This window comes from Bidens hawaiensis, unplaced genomic scaffold (assembly GCF_021521415.1).
Source record: "Bidens hawaiensis isolate Kalapana, Puna unplaced genomic scaffold, B.hawaiensis_p1.1 tig00027103_1, whole genome shotgun sequence".
Taxonomy (NCBI): Eukaryota; Viridiplantae; Streptophyta; class Magnoliopsida; order Asterales; family Asteraceae; genus Bidens; species Bidens hawaiensis.
The window spans coordinates 131834-150501 of NW_027505090.1; the positions used below are offsets into that span (position 1 = coordinate 131834).

Consider the following 18668-nt stretch of genomic DNA (forward strand, 5'->3'; position numbering starts at 1 on the left):
ATACTAGCCAAATAATCTCAAATGAAAGTTTTATCTCCCCCTTTTCTTGACAAATTCAGCAAGGTCTTGAATAATCTTCACATATCACTAACAAACTCCTCTTTAAATTACTCATAGTCTCCCCCTCGGCCAGTCGAAACGCGTAAACAGTCGGCCAGAAAATATATTATCAAAATTTGGGAGAGGAGTACCTAATACATTAGGAACATCCCAGAAAAATTTCGATTAAGAAAATTTTTCCCGATTTTCCCGCCAAAAATTCACCGAAAATTTTCAAAAAATAAATATTATCGCCAAAATTTGCAAGAATGACGTCTCACTTACGAGGAGTATTCAGGAAAAAATTCGCGCAAGAAAACTTTTCCCGCCAAATAACTCTTTTTTATTTTGTTTTTATTATTATTATTTTTTTAACTGTAACATCCTAAATTCTCGTATTTAATAAAAGAAAGTTGTGTTTAGTTATCGGGCCTGAATAATTAATTAGTATTAATAAAGAACATGGACTTGAACTAATTAAGATAGATTAAAGGGAGTGGGCCTTAGGTCCATGGGCTTTAAGGGATATAAATATCCCCTAAACCATCCTAAAACCCTAAATCCTCATTCTTATCATCCTAATACCTACACACTCAAAAACACACACATACACTACACCTCATACGGCCGAGAGAGAGAGAGCGGATTCGAGTCCAAAAATCAAGCCGACTATTATTAGATCTTCAATATATGGGATAACCAAGCAAACCGCGACCACACCGAACGCATAAAGGTATGCCTTTTAGCTTAAAGTTTATGTTTTTAGGATCGATTAGCTTCGAAACTTAAACGTACAGTAAATCGGGTCTAAACGAAACGTAAGGTAGCAAACTTGAAGTAGGAAACGAACTTAATAACCTATGGCTTTGTACGGCGACTCGTTTGAATGTTCTTAAGCTTAAAGGTCCAAACTTTACACTTATCCGAGTCAAGTCTTATCCAAAGTTGGCTCTGGGAATGTTTACGATAATGGTAAAATGGTTTATACGTTGAAATATAGCCGATTAACGGAGTTAAAACCAAACCAGTGGTCGTCACTGGATAACTTCGCTGAAAGCAAGTCCGTATGGGGCAACTTCGCTGCTAGCCAAGTTCGCCAGATACAATGGCTGGTTATAACTTCGCCTAGTGCCAACTTCGCCTATCTATATGTTCGCCAAAGCTAAGTTCGCAGCCCCCAAGTTTGCTGATGTTTAACATCACCTGTTGATAACTTCACCTAAGGTTAACTTCGCCTGAGGTTAACTTCGCCTGAGGTTAACTTCGCTAAGGTTAACTTCACCTGTTGATAACTTCACCTAAGGTTAACTTCGCTGAAAGCAAGTCCGTATGGGGCAACTTCGCTGCTAGCCAAGTTCGCCAGATACAATGGCTGGTTATAACTTCGCCTAGTGCCAACTTCGCCTATCTATATGTTTGCCAAAGCTAAGTTCGCAGCCCCCAAGTTCGCTGATGTTTAACTTCACCTGTTGATAACTTCACCTAAGGTTAACTTCGCCTGAGGTTAACTTCGCCTAAAGTTAACTTCGCTAAGGTTAACTTCACCTGTTGATAACTTCACCTAAGGTTAACTTCGCCTGAGGTTAACTTCGCTAAGGTTAACTTCACCTGTTGATAACTTCACCTAAGGTTAACTTCGCCTGAGGTTAACTTCACCTAAGCTTAACCTCACATGAGTTTAACTTAGCACTAAGTTGAAATAATCTGATACGATAGGACGAGTATTGATACGTGTAACCTATATACAGTTAGCAGAGCACAGTTAAAGAGAGGAACCACGATAAACGGAGAAAGGAACCGCATTCAGGTGAGTTTCTAGCCACATTTATGTGTTATGTTTTCGGGGCTGTGTGCATACTCAATATGTTTGTTAGTACGCTTATCCTAAGAGATAAGTGTATGCCTTATGTGAATAATGTGAAATGTATGAATGATTGCTTGATGGTACGTGAACGAATTTCGGATATTGCACATACTGTCAGGTTGTAACACTATGTATAAGGTAAGTATGATATGTATGCTTATGTGATAAAGTTAATAAAAGAAGGAAAGGATGGTTGTATGGTTGTATGGTTACGAAAAAGGTACCGAACCCTAATAATACTTGAGGTATGATGAATGGTTGTATGGTAACGAAGAGGGAATCGAACCCTACTAATATTCGAGAACTAGGGAACCGAACCCTACTAATATTCGAGGAAAGAGGGTACCGAGCCCTAATAATACTCGAGGAAGGAGGGTACCGAGTCCTAATAATACTCGAGGAAGGAGGGTACCGAGCCCTAATAATACTCGAGGAATGTAGGGCGTAATGCTCTTTATAACGTAAGATATGAAAGTAAGTTAGTATAAAAGAAAGTATGAAAGTATGAATGAAAGAATATAAGTTTGTGTGTATTGTATAACGTATGATTAACTAGAACTCACTTAGCATAGCTGACTTTTAGCATGCACGCATGTGAGTAGGATGAGTCAGCTCGCTTGAGGGGACACGTGGCGTTGAATAAGAGACTGGCATCGGAAGGCTCAGGGCGTATTATGTTTTAATTACTTAGTTTTCGCAAGACAAGTTGGTTGTTTAAGACAAGTTTTGAATTGTTATGAAATGTTTATTTAATGTTTTTATATTCCGCGAATGTTTTTAATTAACTCTGATATTAGAACTGCGTTTATGAGTAAATCCAACACGAAAGTAGGGCTACCGGTAACGGGGCCTTACAATTTGGTATCAGAGCAAAGTTCGAGAGATTTAAGCATCCTACATGCTTAGACTCGAACAGAGAATGAGATTTAAGTAAGAAAAGAAAGAAGATGCCAGTTCAAGAATGCCATGTATCGCTCAAGCAAGCTCAGTAAAGGTTAGATGTACGATTAATGATGTATGTTAAATGATAAAGAAAGAATATGTGAATGATAGGGATAGGATTACTTGATCATTTTGGTTGACTAACTGTTTAAGTAGAACCAGCACAAATAGACTCATAAAGGGAAGTGTATAGGACACGGAAAGTAACGTGATCAGCTAGTTACAGCTGGCCATTGTTATTACCTGTTAGCCTTACTATCCTTGTACTAAATAGTTCCTTGAGTGATGATGTTTGTGTTTTCCCTTTTAGAATACGATGGCTGGAGCTGGAGACATTGCTAGAGCTGGAGGTCGCACTGGACGACGCGGCAGGCCTCGTCGTGTCCAGCAACCTTCGGTTGAGACAGCTTCCAACACCGGAGATGAGGGGAGTGCAGCTGGAGGAGGTCCGGTCAACAACGAAGGGGTTCAGCTGGATCCCACAATTCAAGCAGCTATTGTTCAAGCTGTAGCCACTGCTGTGAAGAATATTACTCCAGGAGGGTCTGCTGGAAGTCGGGAAAGAACTGCTGAAGGGGCAGGTGGTGATGGTAGGAAAGATGATGAGAGGGAAAAGGGTGATTCAAGTGAGGTAAGGTCTGTGAAAGTTGATGATAGGAAGAGGGGCCGAGGCGGTTGCAACTATAAGTCCTTCAAAGGTTGTGACCCGCATAAGCTGACTGGTTTAGGAGACGCAATCGCTACTCTTAAATGGATAACCGCCATGGATAAAATTATCCGCGTTAGCGAGTGCCGTCCCGACCAAGCGGTAGGTTATGCTACTCAATCATTCGAGGATGAGGCTATGTATTGGTGGGAGAGTGCGGAGCAGAGGAAGACCCGTGAAGAGATCAAAGCGATGAAGTGGGAGGATCTGAAGGAGTTAGTGATGAAGAGGTTCTGTGCTGATGCAGAAGTTGAAAGGGCGGAGATGAAGTTCCTAAAATTGAAAGCTGGGACGATGACACATCATGAGTACACCACTGAGTTCAACCGAATGTCTAGGTTGGTGCCCGATATGGTCAATACTGAGGCTAAGAGAGTCAAGTGTTATGTGAGGGGATTACCACAGAGAGTCTGCATGTTAGTCAGGACAAGTAAACCTGCTACTTTCGATTCTGCTGTCGAACTCGCAGAGATGGTCTATGCAGACCTGGCTGCGGATGATGTGGTGGTGGGAGACGAGAAGAAAGAGAAGAAATGGGTCACTCCTGCAAAACGACCCGGTACCCAGATGTGGAACTCTAAGAACAAGCAGCCGAGAGTTTGGGAGAACAGGTCGTGCAAGACTTGTGGCAAGGCACACAGTGGTGAGTGTAGGTGGGGAAAGGGTTTGGATACATGTCATAAGTGTGGAAAGATGCATGCTGGAGAGTGTAGAGTTGGGTCAAATGTTTACTATAAGTGTGGGAAGGCAGGTCATTATGCTCATGAGTGCAGTTCTAAGCCTGCATGCTACAAGTGTGGTAAGACAGGTCACTTTGCTAGGGAGTGTACCGAGGGTGAAGCTGGAGGGAGTGGGAAGAAGGATACTGAGCAAGCTAGGCCAATAACCAGGGCCTACATGCTGACCCAGGAGCAAGCTAAGCAGATTCCAGATGTCGTTACAGGTACGTTTCTAGTAAACGGTATTTCCGCTTCAGTATTGTTTGATTCGGGCGCAAACAAAAATTTCGTAGCCACACCATTTAGTAAACTAGCTAAAATGAAATGTTGCCGAGTGTCTGAAACTCTTATAGTAGAAACCGCTAGTGACACTTCGGTTAAAATAATGAAAATGGTTAAGGACTGCAAGATAGAATTGGAGGGACATGAGTTACCTGTTAGCTTGTATGTTATGACCTTAGGAGGGTTCGATGTGGTTTTGGGTATGGATTGGTTGTCTGAGTTTGAAGCTCAGATAGTGTGTAAGAGTAGGATAATAAGGTTAAAGTCCTTGGATGGTAGTGCGGTGACGGTTTATGGTGATAAGGAAAGTTATGGGCTTAATGTCATTTCGATGATAAAAGCCGAAGGATTGTTAAGGCGAGGGTGCGGTGCCTACCTGGCGTATGTCGTCAACGCTACGGCCGAGATGAAAGAAATGAAAGATGTTCCTATTGTGTGCGACTACCCAGAAGTATTCCCTGAGGATCTTTCGGGGTTGCCACCGGAGCGAGAGATAGAATTCCAAATAGATTTAGTACCAGGAGCCCAACCTGTCACGAAAGCGCCTTACCGTCTAGCGCCGTCCGAAATGAAAGAATTGATGTCCCAACTGCAAGAACTCCTCGACAAAGGTTTCATAAGACCAAGTGTTTCCCCGTGGGGCGCACCAGTGTTGTTCGTGAAGAAGAAGGATGGAAGTATGAGAATGTGCATAGACTATCGTGAGTTGAATAAGCTTACGTTAAAGAATAGATATCCTTTGCCAAGGATTGATGATCTGTTTGACCAACTGCAAGGTTCAAGTTGGTTCTCACGAATAGATCTCAGATCAGGCTATCATCAGCTGAAGGTGAAAGAGGCAGACATCCCTAAGACAGCGTTCCGAACACGGTATGGACACTACGAGTTCCTCGTAATGTCATTCGGTCTAACAAATGCTCCTGCAGCATTTATGGACATGATGAATAGGGTGTGTCGGCCGATGTTGGATAAGTCGGTTATCGTCTTCATTGATAATATATTGATTTATTCAAAGAGCGAGTCTGACCATGCTGAGCATCTGAGAGAGGTATTGGAGACTCTGAAGAAAGAGAAGTTGTATGCTAAGTTTTCGAAGTGCGCGTTCTGGTTAAGAGAAGTGCAATTTTTAGGTCACGTGATTAATCCGGAAGGGATTACCGTGGACCCAGCTAAGATTGAAGCGATAACGAATTGGAAGACTCCGCAGAATCCGACTGATATACGAAGCTTCCTAGGGTTAGCTGGCTACCATAGGAGATTCATCGAAGGTTTCTCCAAGATAGCCGCACCGCTGACCGGTATGACCCGAAAGTCGATAGTATTCAGATGGGGAAAGTTTCAAGAAGAAGCCTTTGAGGAATTAAAGAAGAGACTCACGCAAGCTCCAATCCTTGCTCTACCCGATGGTGACGAGGATTTAGTTGTTTGTGCTGATGCCTCGCATCAAGGGCTAGGTTGCGTGTTGATGCAACGTGGGAAGGTGATAGCGTACGCGTCTAGACAGTTGAAAGTCCACGAGAGTACTTATCCGATGCATGATTTAGAGCTAGCAGCAGTAGTGCATGCCTTAAAGATATGGAGGCATTACCTGTATGGTAATAAGTGTACTATTTATACAGATCATAAGACTTTAAAGTATTTCTTTGAGCAGAAGGAATTGAACATGAGGCAGAGAAAATGGTTAGAATTGATAAAGGATTACGACTGTGAGATCAAGTACTACCCTGGTAAAGCTAACGTGGTCGCTGATGCGCTAAGTCGTAAGAATGAGGAAGTCCTTGCAGCAGTGAAGTCATACCAGCTGATTATGAACTCAAGTCTTTTTGAAGAGATTGTCAAGGTACAGTCAGAGGTGTTAGTAGATTAAGGGTTGGTTAAGAAAGAAAGGATTTATGGCCAGCAAGATGAGTTGATGGAAAACACTCATGGAGTTAAGACTAGGTTCGACCGTATGTGGATCCCACGCCATGGTGATCTTAGAAGTCGATTCTTAGATGAGGCTCATAAGTCAAGATATTCGATTCATCCAGGAGCTACAAAGATGTATCAAGATTTGAAAAGAGACTACTGGTGGCCTGGGATGAAGAATGATGTAGTGGATTATGTTAGTAAGTGCTTAACTTGCTTACAAGTCAAAGCCGAACATCAAAAGCCTTATGGGAAGATGCAACCGCTAGAGATACCTGAGTGGAAATGGGAACACATCACCATGGATTTCATAACTAAGCTACCTCGTACAGGTAAGCATCATGATACTATCTGGGTGATTGTGGACCGTTTGACCAAGAGTGCTCACTTTCTGCCCATACGAGAGGCCATCTCATCAGAAACGTTAGCAAGCTTGTTCATTAAAGAAGTTGTAACCAAGCATGGAGTACCGTTATCGATCGTGTCTGATAGAGATACACGGTTTACTTCGAGGTTCTGGAAGAAATTCCATGAAGCTATGGGGACGAGGTTGAACATCAGTACGGCGTATCATCCTCAAACCGATGGACAGTCTGAAAGGACGATCCAAACCCTTGAGGATATGCTGCGTGCTTGTGTTTTAGATTTTGGTGGAAGTTGGGATGATCATCTGCACCTGGCAGAGTTCTCCTATAACAACAGTTACCATTCAAGTATTGGTATGCCACCGTTGAGATGCTTTACGGTAGACGATGTAGAACCCCGGTGTGTTGGGGTGAGATTGGTCAGAAGGAAATGGGAAGCCAAGAATTGGTTCAAGAAATGTCTTCAAGGTTCGATCAGATCAAAGCAAGAATGAAAGCCGCTCAAGACAGACAGAAGTTGTATGCGGATAAGCGGCGACGACCGATTGAGTTTAACATTGATGACAATGTGATGCTTAAGGTCTCGCCTTGGAAAGGAATTATCCGTTTTAGAAAGAGGGGGAAGTTGAGTCCAAGGTACATTGGACCGTTTAAAATTTTAGATCGTGTGGGGGAAGTAGCTTATAAGCTGGATTTACCCGACGAGTTAGAAGGAATTCATTCAACCTTCCATGTTTCTCATCTGAGGAAGTGTCTAGCTGATGACATGTCACACCCTCAAAATCCACTAACGGAGTTTTACCGTCATAGGGTGTGAACTAACAGGATCGGAATCATTAGTTATAATCAAACCATAAAACAAAGTTTCAAAACCATGAAAACGTTTACGAGTAATTAAATACGGAAGCGTAAAAACCATAGAAACCAATGTTGCGTCACGCAGGACGACTTAAAACCCAATGATAACAGTTAAAAATAAGTTTGCATAATTAAAAGTGTTTCAAGCAATGCATGTTCCTAAACCGCGCGCCCGCCTCGGCTACCTGAGAATAACATACTAAAAGTGTCAACACAAGGTTGGTGAGTTCACAAGTTTATGTAAAATAAAGCGTTCAGCGTTTTGCGTAAGCGTTTTGCGTAAGCGTTTTGCGTTTTGCGTTACAGCGTTTTGCGTTAAGCGTTTTGCGTTACCAGATAGTGTTATGTCAATTATATATCTATAGGTAGCTAGCCTATAAAACAAGTATCACTAAGTGTTCGACACCGAAGCTGACTGTTTATCATTGCCTTGCCACCAGGTCATCCAGACCATGGTATGTGTTTAGCCAAGATTACACCCACTCGACCTCCAGTCGAGATTAGCGTTGGGTGGGGTTTGTCAAACCCAGTAGTACTACTCAACAATGACTCGCTATTATCCAATATTAAACGGTTCGATGTGAATGAAGGAATTTAGTTATTGCGTTTGCCACTTAGTCTTTACAAGTGATATATAATCTATATTAACAAAATCTTAAATGCGTTTCGGAGTATGTTATCTCCCCCAAGTGAAAAGCGTTTAAAAAGTTTAAAAGGGGAAAGTGAAACTCACTGTTTGCGAAGTATTCCCAAAATAATTCACCAAGATGCGCGTCACAGAACAACTCTCTCTAGCGTTCTAAAACAACAAAGAGATTTTTCTAAGTGTCGGAATATTATCGAGTCTCTAGACCCGGCACAAAATACCTATGCACATAACATGTTTCGTGTTTCGTTTGTGAATTGTGTGTGACTTTAACAAATGTATTTGTGATACGTTACATGTGTAAACAATTATTTACGTGTCATGTATTCATAAAGTACATCACTAGCAATTACTCCCCGTAAGGGCAATTTGGTCAACACATAACAATTAACTAGCCATTATTCCCCATGAGGGCAATTTGGTCAAATCATGACAATCAATTAGCAATTATTCCCCGCAAGGGCAATTTGGTCAAAACATAACAACTATATAGCAAGTATCATGTTTCATGCATTTTCACAAAACTCAGCAGCTAGTTCCACCGAGACAGAAATCCTACTTGAAAGATTGTACTATTCCACCGATCATAGCATCTCAATTAATTTACCAAAAATCATCACAAAAGCATATATGTCTTAGGTTTCCAGAACATATTTTATTATATTTTTATTCCACATAGGTTTCTCACAATCATCAAATCATTACAGCAAACTCATAACAGTCAAATTCATGCGCCACAGAATGTTATTTGAAATTCCCGTTAAACAAAAAATCCAATAAATGCAAGACCACTTGGGTTAGGTTCCTAACTCAATGAGTCAACTTCCAGAAGTGGAACCAACCCAATTGGTCTCGTAGTTCATGAGATATAACATTTACAAAACAACCTAACAGCAGGTCTAACAGCTCAGCTTTGCACAACGTTTTTGTAAAATCATAAAAGTTAACTTTTCCACGTCCAAAAATTGTAAATTTATATTCTTTAGAAACTAGACTCAACCTAGTTTACTGTAGTATCAATAATCTCAACCAATTTTCACATTTACACTTCGTTACAGTCACTTAAACATCAATAACACAATCTGTCCAGAAACTGTTTGCATCCAAACTCAACATATTAACTATCTATGAACCATAATTCATTCATATAACACTCTAGACTCCATAATCACTATCCATGCACATCAATTACACATTACATACATGGTTAGGGTTTTTGTTTGAACTCAAATCAAAGACACAACAATTAACATGTAACAATATCAATTCTAGTTATCAAATCATCATCAATACATCATCAAATCAAACAAAATCATATGAACACACTAACATATAAAAATCGGCATCTAGGGTTTGTAATTAACCCAATAAAAGTCAAGATTAAGTATAAAGGATGCACAGGATAGTTGATTATACCTTCCTAGCACCTTAATCTTGAATCAAAAGCTTGAAATTTGTTGTATGTATGTGTGTGTATGTCGACGGCAGCCAAGGAGCCAGGGGGGGGGGGGCTGATCGGTTTGTGTAGGGAGAGAAATAACAAGTTAGGGTTTATTATTATTATTTATAATAATACTATGTTACACTTTGGCCCCTCCACTTCTAAGTATTACTTATCTAGCTTAAACTAACTTGTTTACATCTTGAGTTAGTGTTTATAACGATGTTATCACATAACACATAAGTCTAACACATAATTATCACATAATTACTGTTTTGACATTTTTCGTTTATTCACCAATCGTTTGTGTCAACTCGTTTGCGTTTCGGTGCAATTCCCGAAAGACTACACATGTAGTAAGTGTTAAGCGTCATTTAAACCCTAGTTTAAATGTAATGAAGTGTGCGTTATAGATTCAATGATCTTAAGTTTGAATTGACGGAGTTGAGTTAATGGAGTTAACCTGAAATTGACGATTGTCACATGACACGTCTCACGTGCCATTGATGGACATTGAGGTTGATGAACAATTGAACTACATATAGCAACCCATAGAGATTGTCGATCGCAAGGAGAAGCAGCTTCGTCATAAGGTTATACCTTTGGTGAAAGTGATATGGAAGCATCGCAAAGGATCAGATGCTACTTGGGAAGCTGAAGATGAGATGCGCAAGTTCTATCCTAATCTGTTTAAGTAGATAGTTAGGTTTCGGGGACGAAACCTCTTTAAGGGGGGAAGATTTGTAACATCCTAAATTCTCGTATTTAATAAAAGAAAGTTGTGTTTAGTTATCGGGCCTGAATAATTAATTAGTATTAATAAAGAACATGGACTTGAACTAATTAAGATGAATTAAAGGGAGTGGGCCTTAGGTCCATGGGCTTTAAGGGATATAAATATCCCCAAAACCATCCTAAAACCCTAAATCCTCATTCTTATCATCCTAATCCCTACACACTCAAAAAAACACACATACACTACACCTCATACGGCCGAGAGAGAGAGAGAGAGCGGATTCGAGTCCAAAAATCAAGCCGACCATTATTAGATCTTCAATATACGGGATAACCAAGCAAACCGCGACCACACCGAACGCATAAAGGTATGCCTTTTAGCTTAAAGTTTATGTTTTTAGGATCGATTAGCTTCGAAACTTAAACGTACAGTAAATCGGGTCTAAACGAAACGTAAGGTAGCAAACTTGAAGTAGGAAACGAACTTAATAACCTATGGCTTTGTACGACGACTCGTTTGAATGTTCTTAAGCTTAAAGGTCCAAACTTTACAATTATCCGAGTCAAGTCTTATCCGAAGTTGGCTCTGGGAATGTTTACGAGAATGGTAAAAAGGTTTATACGTTGAAATATAGCCGATTAGCGGAGTTAAAACCAAACCAGTGGTCGTCACTGGATAACTTCGCTGAAAGCAAGTCCGTATGGGGCAACTTCGCTGCTAGCCAAGTTCGCCAGATACAATGGCTGGTTATAACTTCGCCTAGTGCCAACTTCGCCTATCTATATGTTCGCCAAAGCTAAGTTCGCAGCCCCCAAGTTCGCTGATGTTTAACTTCACCTGTTGATAACTTCACCTAAGGTTAACTTCGCCTGAGGTTAACTTCGCCTAAAGTTAACTTCGCTGAGGTTAACTTCACCTGTTGATAACTTCACCTAAGGTTAACTTCGCCTGAGGTTAACTTCGCTAAGGTTAACTTCACCTGTTGATAACTTCACCTAAGGTTAACTTCGCCTGAGGTTAACTTCACCTAAGCTTAACTTCACCTGAGTTTAACTTAGCACTAAGTTGAAATAATCTGATACGATAGGACGAGTATTGATACGTGTAACCTATATACAGTTAGCAGAGCACAGTTAAAGAGAGGAACCACGATAAACGGAGAAAGGAACCGCATTCAGGTGAGTTTCTAGCCCCATTTATGTGTTATGTTTTCGAGGCTGTGTGCATACTCAATATGTTTGTTAGTACGCTTATCCTAAGAGATAAGTGTATGCCTTTTGTGAATAATGTGAAATGTATGAATGATTGCTTGATGGTACGTGAACGAACTTCGGATATTGCACGTACTGTCAGGTTGTAACACTATGTATAAGGTAAGTATGATATGTATGCTTATGTGATAAAGTTAATAAAAGAAGGAAAGGATGGTTGTATGGTTGTATGGTTACGAAAAGGGTACCGAGCCCTAATAATACTCGAGGTATGATGAATGGTTGTATGGTAACGAAGAGGGAATCGAACCCTACTAATATTCGAGAACTAGGGAACCGAACCCTACTAATATTCGAGAACTAGGGAACCGTACCCTACTAATATTCGAGGAAAGAGGGTACCGAGCCCTAATAATACTCGAAGAATGAGGGTACCGAGCCCTAATAATACTCGAGGAAGGAGGGTACCGAGCCCTAATAATACTCGAGGAATGTAGGGCGTAATGCTCTTTATAACGTAAGATATGAAAGTAAGTTAGTATAAAAGAAAGTATGAAAGTATGAATGAAAGAATATAAGTTTGTGTGTATTGTATAACGTATGATTAACTAGAACTCACTTAGCGTAGCTGACTTTTAGTATGCACGCAGGTGAGTAGGATGAGGCAGCTCGCTTGAGGGGACACGTGGCGTTGAATAAGAGACTGGCATCGGAAGGCTCAGGGCGTATTATGTTTTAATTACTTAGTTTTCGAAAGACAAGTTGGTTGTTTAAGACAAGTTTTGAATTGTTATGAAATGTTTATTTAAAGTTTTTATATTCCGCGAATGTTTTTAATTAACTCTGATATTAGAACTGCGTTTATGAGTAAATCCAACACGAAAGTAGGGCTACCGGTAACGGGGCCTTACATTAACGAATTGCCTCTCAATTCGTTATAAATATCCATCCCATTCGTTAAGATATCCACTTCGTTATAACAATCACACGAATGGCCTTCCATTTGTTAAGAAATCCACTTCGTCATACACATTAACGAATTACCTTAATTTGTTACCTTTAACTTAACGAATTAACTTAACGAATCTCCTTAATTCGTTACACTTACCTTAACGAATTAACTTAATTTGTTATCTTTCACTTAACGAATTACATTAACAAAGTACCTTAATTCGTTACTTTTAACTTAACGAATTAACTTAACGAATTACCCTAATTCGTTAAAATTTCCATAACGAATTGCTACAGTAGATTCGTTAAACTTCCTTAACGAATTAGCTTCAGTAACCTAACGAACTATGTTGTTGGATCTGAACAGTTCGCCGGAAAAACGATTTTCGCCGGAAAAATTTGTTACATGGCCGGAAAAAGTAGATCTGGCCGGATTCTTCAAATTTCAAGCTTCATCCATGGTCAAATCATCAAAACACCATCATAAATCATAAAATTCTATCCGAACACCCGGATTTTCATCACGATTGCGAATATATCAACCATTATACTTAACATCCATTGATTCAATATCAATTAAATCAACCCATAACATGCTCTTCAATGGTGAAATCTTCAATTCACTATAGTTAACCACCAAAATCCACAGAAACATGCGAATTTCAATTATAAACACAAATTCATCATCCAATTAACTTAACAATCACTAAATCATCATAAACCGAATCAAAAGTTAACATGCTCTTCCATGGTGAATTCTTCAATACACCATAACTTAACATCAAATTACACAAGAAGCTTCAGCTTCCATCAATAAACACAAATTCACCCTCAAATCCACCAATAACACACTAATTTACTCCAGATCTGACCAAATCAGTCCAAAACCCGAAGAACACGAAGAACACGAATTAACTCAAATTCATACCTTAATCGATGCAACGAGAGCAGCCGTCTGCTCTAATACCAATTGAGGAGACCTACCAAGGATCTAGCTGCGTCGATACATCGATTATACAATACGAATACGAATACGAATACTTAAAATACAATTTTATTATTAAATAATGGATCATTACATTATAAGTTATGGAGAGGATAAATAACATATCTAGGACCTCACACCTCTCATATGTGTGATCTATCTACAAATGAGCATGGATATGCCATATGCTCATTCGTTATAGGCCATATGCTCTGGTTCGTTAACTTATGTCTAATTCGTTATGCCTTCATAACGAATTAGACACCATTCATTATGCTTCCATAACGAATGGGTAATAACTTAACGAACCAGCACTCATTCGTTATGCTTCCATAACGAATGGGCTTATACGTTAACAAACTAGCCTAGTCTATAACAAATGGACCACATTCGCTATACAATCCATAGCAAATGAGCCATTTACATTAAATATAAAAACTAAACAACCTATAAGTTAATCGTGCACTAACAAATGTTTACTATAAATACGAATGTTGACCGATTGACTGATTTTAAATTGAGCAATTATTGATTTAAATATATGGGGTTCATTTTACTTTTAAATATTCTAATTCATAATATTTTAAATTGTGTTAATGTTAATAAATAAAAACCAAATAGTAACTTCTTTTTCCACAATTTATATGAATTACTTAATTATTTTTATAAGTTTCAATCATATGATTCAGTATATAACTATATCATAATTTATTATATTTTTATATATTAGATATATCGTAAATTTATATTTTAGATATATGGTATTATAATTGATGATTAATTATATTATTGTAAATATATAAATTAGTAACTAATGTTTCTACATTAATAAGTTTAATTTCATATTTAAATATAGTCTAGATTTTAATATATGAATTTAATTAAATGATACTTATAATCTAATTTATGAACATTACATTTTAGTAATTAAAAATTTAAAAATCCATTAATTCTCAATCCCTACTTTTCATCCTTACTTTAAATTAATTGAAATTTCTTAATTTTTTTATTTCTAATTAATTCCATATATACATTCCTTCTATAATCCAGTCTCCCAAAATTCAATCCGTATAAATACTTAACTTTCATACGGTAATTCTTACACTATCAAACCATCATAGTCTATTTATGTGTTACAATTCGCTATCGTTATGCGTATACGATGCTTAATTGGTTAAGGGTTTTTGCATTTCCTGCTTAATTTTGTTAAATTAGGGTTAACTTTTGGGATTTATTTAGTTATGTTACTCTATGGTCTAGGAAAAAAACTGTGTTGAGACTTGAGATTTTAGTTTAGGTGGTCTATTGTTTGTAAATGGTTGGGTAAAGTGGTCTCTTCTCTTTGAAGTAATTCATGAAAAACTTTTTGAATTGATCTTATTATAACTTAAAAATATTTGCTCATTTGAATTTCTGAAGTTTATATTTAAATTGTATTGTTCGTAAATTAATTATGATACATATTCTTTTCAACAGTTCATGCTTTCAGGAGCATATGAGCATGTATTTGCATTACAAGAGAGCATATCTCCTTCACTAATTTTAAAGGTATTCGCAAAATAGTTTATATACTTATTGGTTTTAATTGCACCGTGTGTTTCATGTTCTATTTGAACTTGTTTCTAGTTCAGCATCATAAGTTACATGACTCTGTTATTAAGTAGTTAATGGTGTTTGGTTCGGATCAGATCAACTAGCTTGACTAGGTTGTCTGCTGAACGTGTTGATTTAAAAAAGGTTCCATTTGTTCGAGGTCAAAACAATATCTGAGTAAAAATATACAAGGGTTAGGTTTAGTAATCATTTGGAATTAGGAAAGGTTGTTTACTAAGGTGAAAAGGTTGGGTTTTCGACGTTATTAACAAGTGGCTTGTGTGTTGAGTGGATTCATTAAACTATTTGGACTTTAAGGTTTGAATGTCACATATTTGTTAGATGCTAATGAGCATAAAGCCATGAACACATTATAAATTATGTATTTAACAATGAGTTTTATAAGTAATATATTTTCTATTTTTTTTCTTTAAATTTGTAAACCAAATGAACACGAATGGGGCGTGTTCGTGTTCATTTGTTTAACTTTAGCCGAACATATGATCGAACACAAACCAAAACAGAAAACCCAAATAACTGAAACCGAACTAATTGTACATAATAATAATAATAATTAACAAGTCCTGCATTAGATTGGGGGAAGTGTGTAAATTTGAGTTTTATTAACTTTCCTTGTGATGGAGTACCAACTGCAGGCTGGATGGTTGTCATAAACAAGTTTAAAAAGTAAAGGGAATGAAAAGTTATTGCTCACTAAAAAATAGGCTTAGTTTTTGAATGAACGAATTCACACAATAAACATATTGATCTTGTTATACATAAGACAAACCGAGTTACATTTGGATAGTGGGTAAGCCAGCTAGATCACACAAATGATGTTAAAAGCTCTAAATTTCACAAAATTAAAAAAAACACTTGATTCTTACATATACATCAATAGAAAGTCAAAATCATTTTAAAAAATATTTTTGAGATTAATTGTAAGCTCAGAAGCCAAGCGTAACAAGAGTATTTCACTGAAAACACTCAACACAAAGTTAAGCATCTTCTTACATGTTAGCTTTCTCATCACTGCACTATTAACAAGAAAAAAAAGATTTAGCTACTTGTAATTTGAAGAAAAATGTGAAAGAAAAAAGCATTTTGCTCCAATCGTGAATAAGTAGCGATGATTTATCGGCACCGTGCAAAAGGTGGCTTGTTTGAGATGGAACAAAGCCCCTGTGTCTATGCATGCCTTCCTTCCTAAATAGAAGATTTATCCGATGTATTGTGTCATGAAAATAATTAAAAAATAATTTCCATGGGTCTTAACACCGGAGATTGATTAATATAGGCTCTAAGCGGCAGTCAAGTCGCCAATAAATCGACGCCTGCTGTTGACTCGTATGATAGAGCCCTAAACGGGATTTTGTTAAAAAGAATGGCTTAGAATTTGAGAAAACAAAGAATGAAATAATCCGATTGAAAAACTAATATGACTTGCTTACATTAACGAGAACTGTGGCTGCTCTCTGTCTCTCTGGATTGGGATTTGCTTTAAAGGGGATGTATATAAAGACAAAATGCAGAAAGAATGGGTTATGCTTCAAAACCCTAATTTCATATCATGGACCATTTGGGCCAGTACCGAGCCAATATTGGAATGGGCCGCCCATTTTTATCTGATTTTCTAACTCTTTCACTTTATGCATCGTTATCATAATAATTAGAGGGTATTTAAAATACCTGGTTTCGGTTATTGGAAAAACCCGGTTCTAGGTATTGAACGGTTCGAGTTTTCGGGTATTACCATATACAAATCGGGTCCGGTTCGGATTATGGTACCGAAATGCATACCCTATCTGTACCCCACGGGTAGGGTAGGGTACAGATTTGGGTATTAAAACCCGGGTATAAAAAGCCGGTTTTGTTCGTGTTAATAACATTAAATTTGTTTAAGGGACCGGTTAGGAACTGGAAATGGTTATTGAGATTAACTGGTTTTGACTGTTTGAACAAAAACATGTTTGAGTAATAACCAAAAGCCTAGAAACCGGTTCTTAAAACAATTTCATGTTTATTAACTTTCTTACACCCTCTGTTTACCAAATGTGACATTTACAACAAAAACTTTAATTTTTTTTTCTCTGGGATTCAAAATTTTGTGAGAAACTTTACATCATTAGCCTTTAGTCATCTTCAAGTTTTGCCATCAATAGGCAGTGGTCACAACCAACTAACCAACACCAACCGCAACCATAAACCATAGTTCATCTATCACAATTTTCTATATCCGCTATCTTAATATTTGTGTTAATTTACTTTTGCTATCTTTCTATGTTAATAAATTATTAAGGCATTGTCGCGGATGCTTTTATGTGGCAAGCAACAGTTGTCACTTGAATATGCCTGTATATATGCTCCCCGAATGTTTTCCCTATAAATCCAACCGTCAACTATTTCGCTACATACGGTTAAATAAGCACTTCTTATCATCAAACTATTATAAAAACGCGATCAGTTGATTAACATTGTCCACACTTCAATATATGGAACTACAAGGTTGCATATCAATATGATAACTCTATGACGCACACGCACACCAAACACTATAAGTTGCGAGGTAAAAAACTTCAAATTATTTGGCAGCGGTCTTGACACGTGAGTGTTGTGCACTCAATTCATTTAGCAACAAAAACTACATTTCTAAGCAGGCTACTTATTATCTTGAATCATGTCGAGCTAACCTTGACATCAGAAGTTAAACATAGTAACTGGTAATAGTAAATCCTCTTCCTACAATCTCTCCTGCACAATACCAAGCAAAACACTCGAGCCCAAACAGTGCAGCAATCCCCATATCTTCAATTTTAAAGTCCTTCGTTTTTATCAGTTGTTTCATGTGATCAAGCTCCTTCCAAAATGCATCATATCAACTAGGAATACTGGTAAAGAAAAAATATATAAATTAGGTTGTGATTAATCTCTAAAGAGCAAAACGTGTGAATCTATAAGATTTGACTAAAAAGAAAACGGTTCAAACAGGTTGAAAGTAACAAACTTGGCAAGACGAGTGTAAAACAGTTGATTTGATAACTCTAGACATTTTCTATAGTTGGTGGATCCACAATGTGTTTTTTGTTATGTTATAGTGTTTGCTTATAATAGGTGTTTCCATTTTTTGATAAGAGTTTTGAAGCTTCGGCTTTCTTGAACGTAACATATTCAACTTTGATGCCATGACTTCTCCACTACAAAATCACAAAATGATTATATTATTTGACAACACATTATCAGAATCAAGGATTAACAAGATAAGAACTACAGAGCTAACTCTAAACATGGTTTATAATGAAATTTTAGAGACAAACATGTTATATGGGCTTTGCTACATAAATATATCTGAGGTTATAAGTAAATGATGCTCAATTTACCAAATAGTCTTGTTAAAAAAGAAGTTTCATATCAAAACAGTATAG

At 37.7% G+C, this 18668-nt stretch overlaps 1 non-coding gene and 1 pseudogene across 2 annotated transcripts; both read right to left on the bottom strand.

Moving 5' to 3' along the window:
- Positions 1 to 16188: 16188 nt before the first annotated feature.
- Positions 16189 to 16285, bottom strand: LOC143610608 (small nucleolar RNA R24). The gene has a single exon (XR_013149623.1). It is a non-coding gene; the product is annotated as a small nucleolar RNA R24 (small nucleolar RNA).
- Positions 16286 to 17751: 1466 nt separating this feature from the next.
- On the bottom strand, positions 17752 to 18430 carry LOC143610606 (uncharacterized; annotated as a pseudogene). Its single transcript, XR_013149620.1, has 2 exons — positions 18251 to 18430; positions 17752 to 18134 (listed from the first exon to the last, which is right to left on the bottom strand). The product of XR_013149620.1 is annotated as an uncharacterized LOC143610606 (transcript).
- Positions 18431 to 18668: the final 238 nt, after the last annotated feature.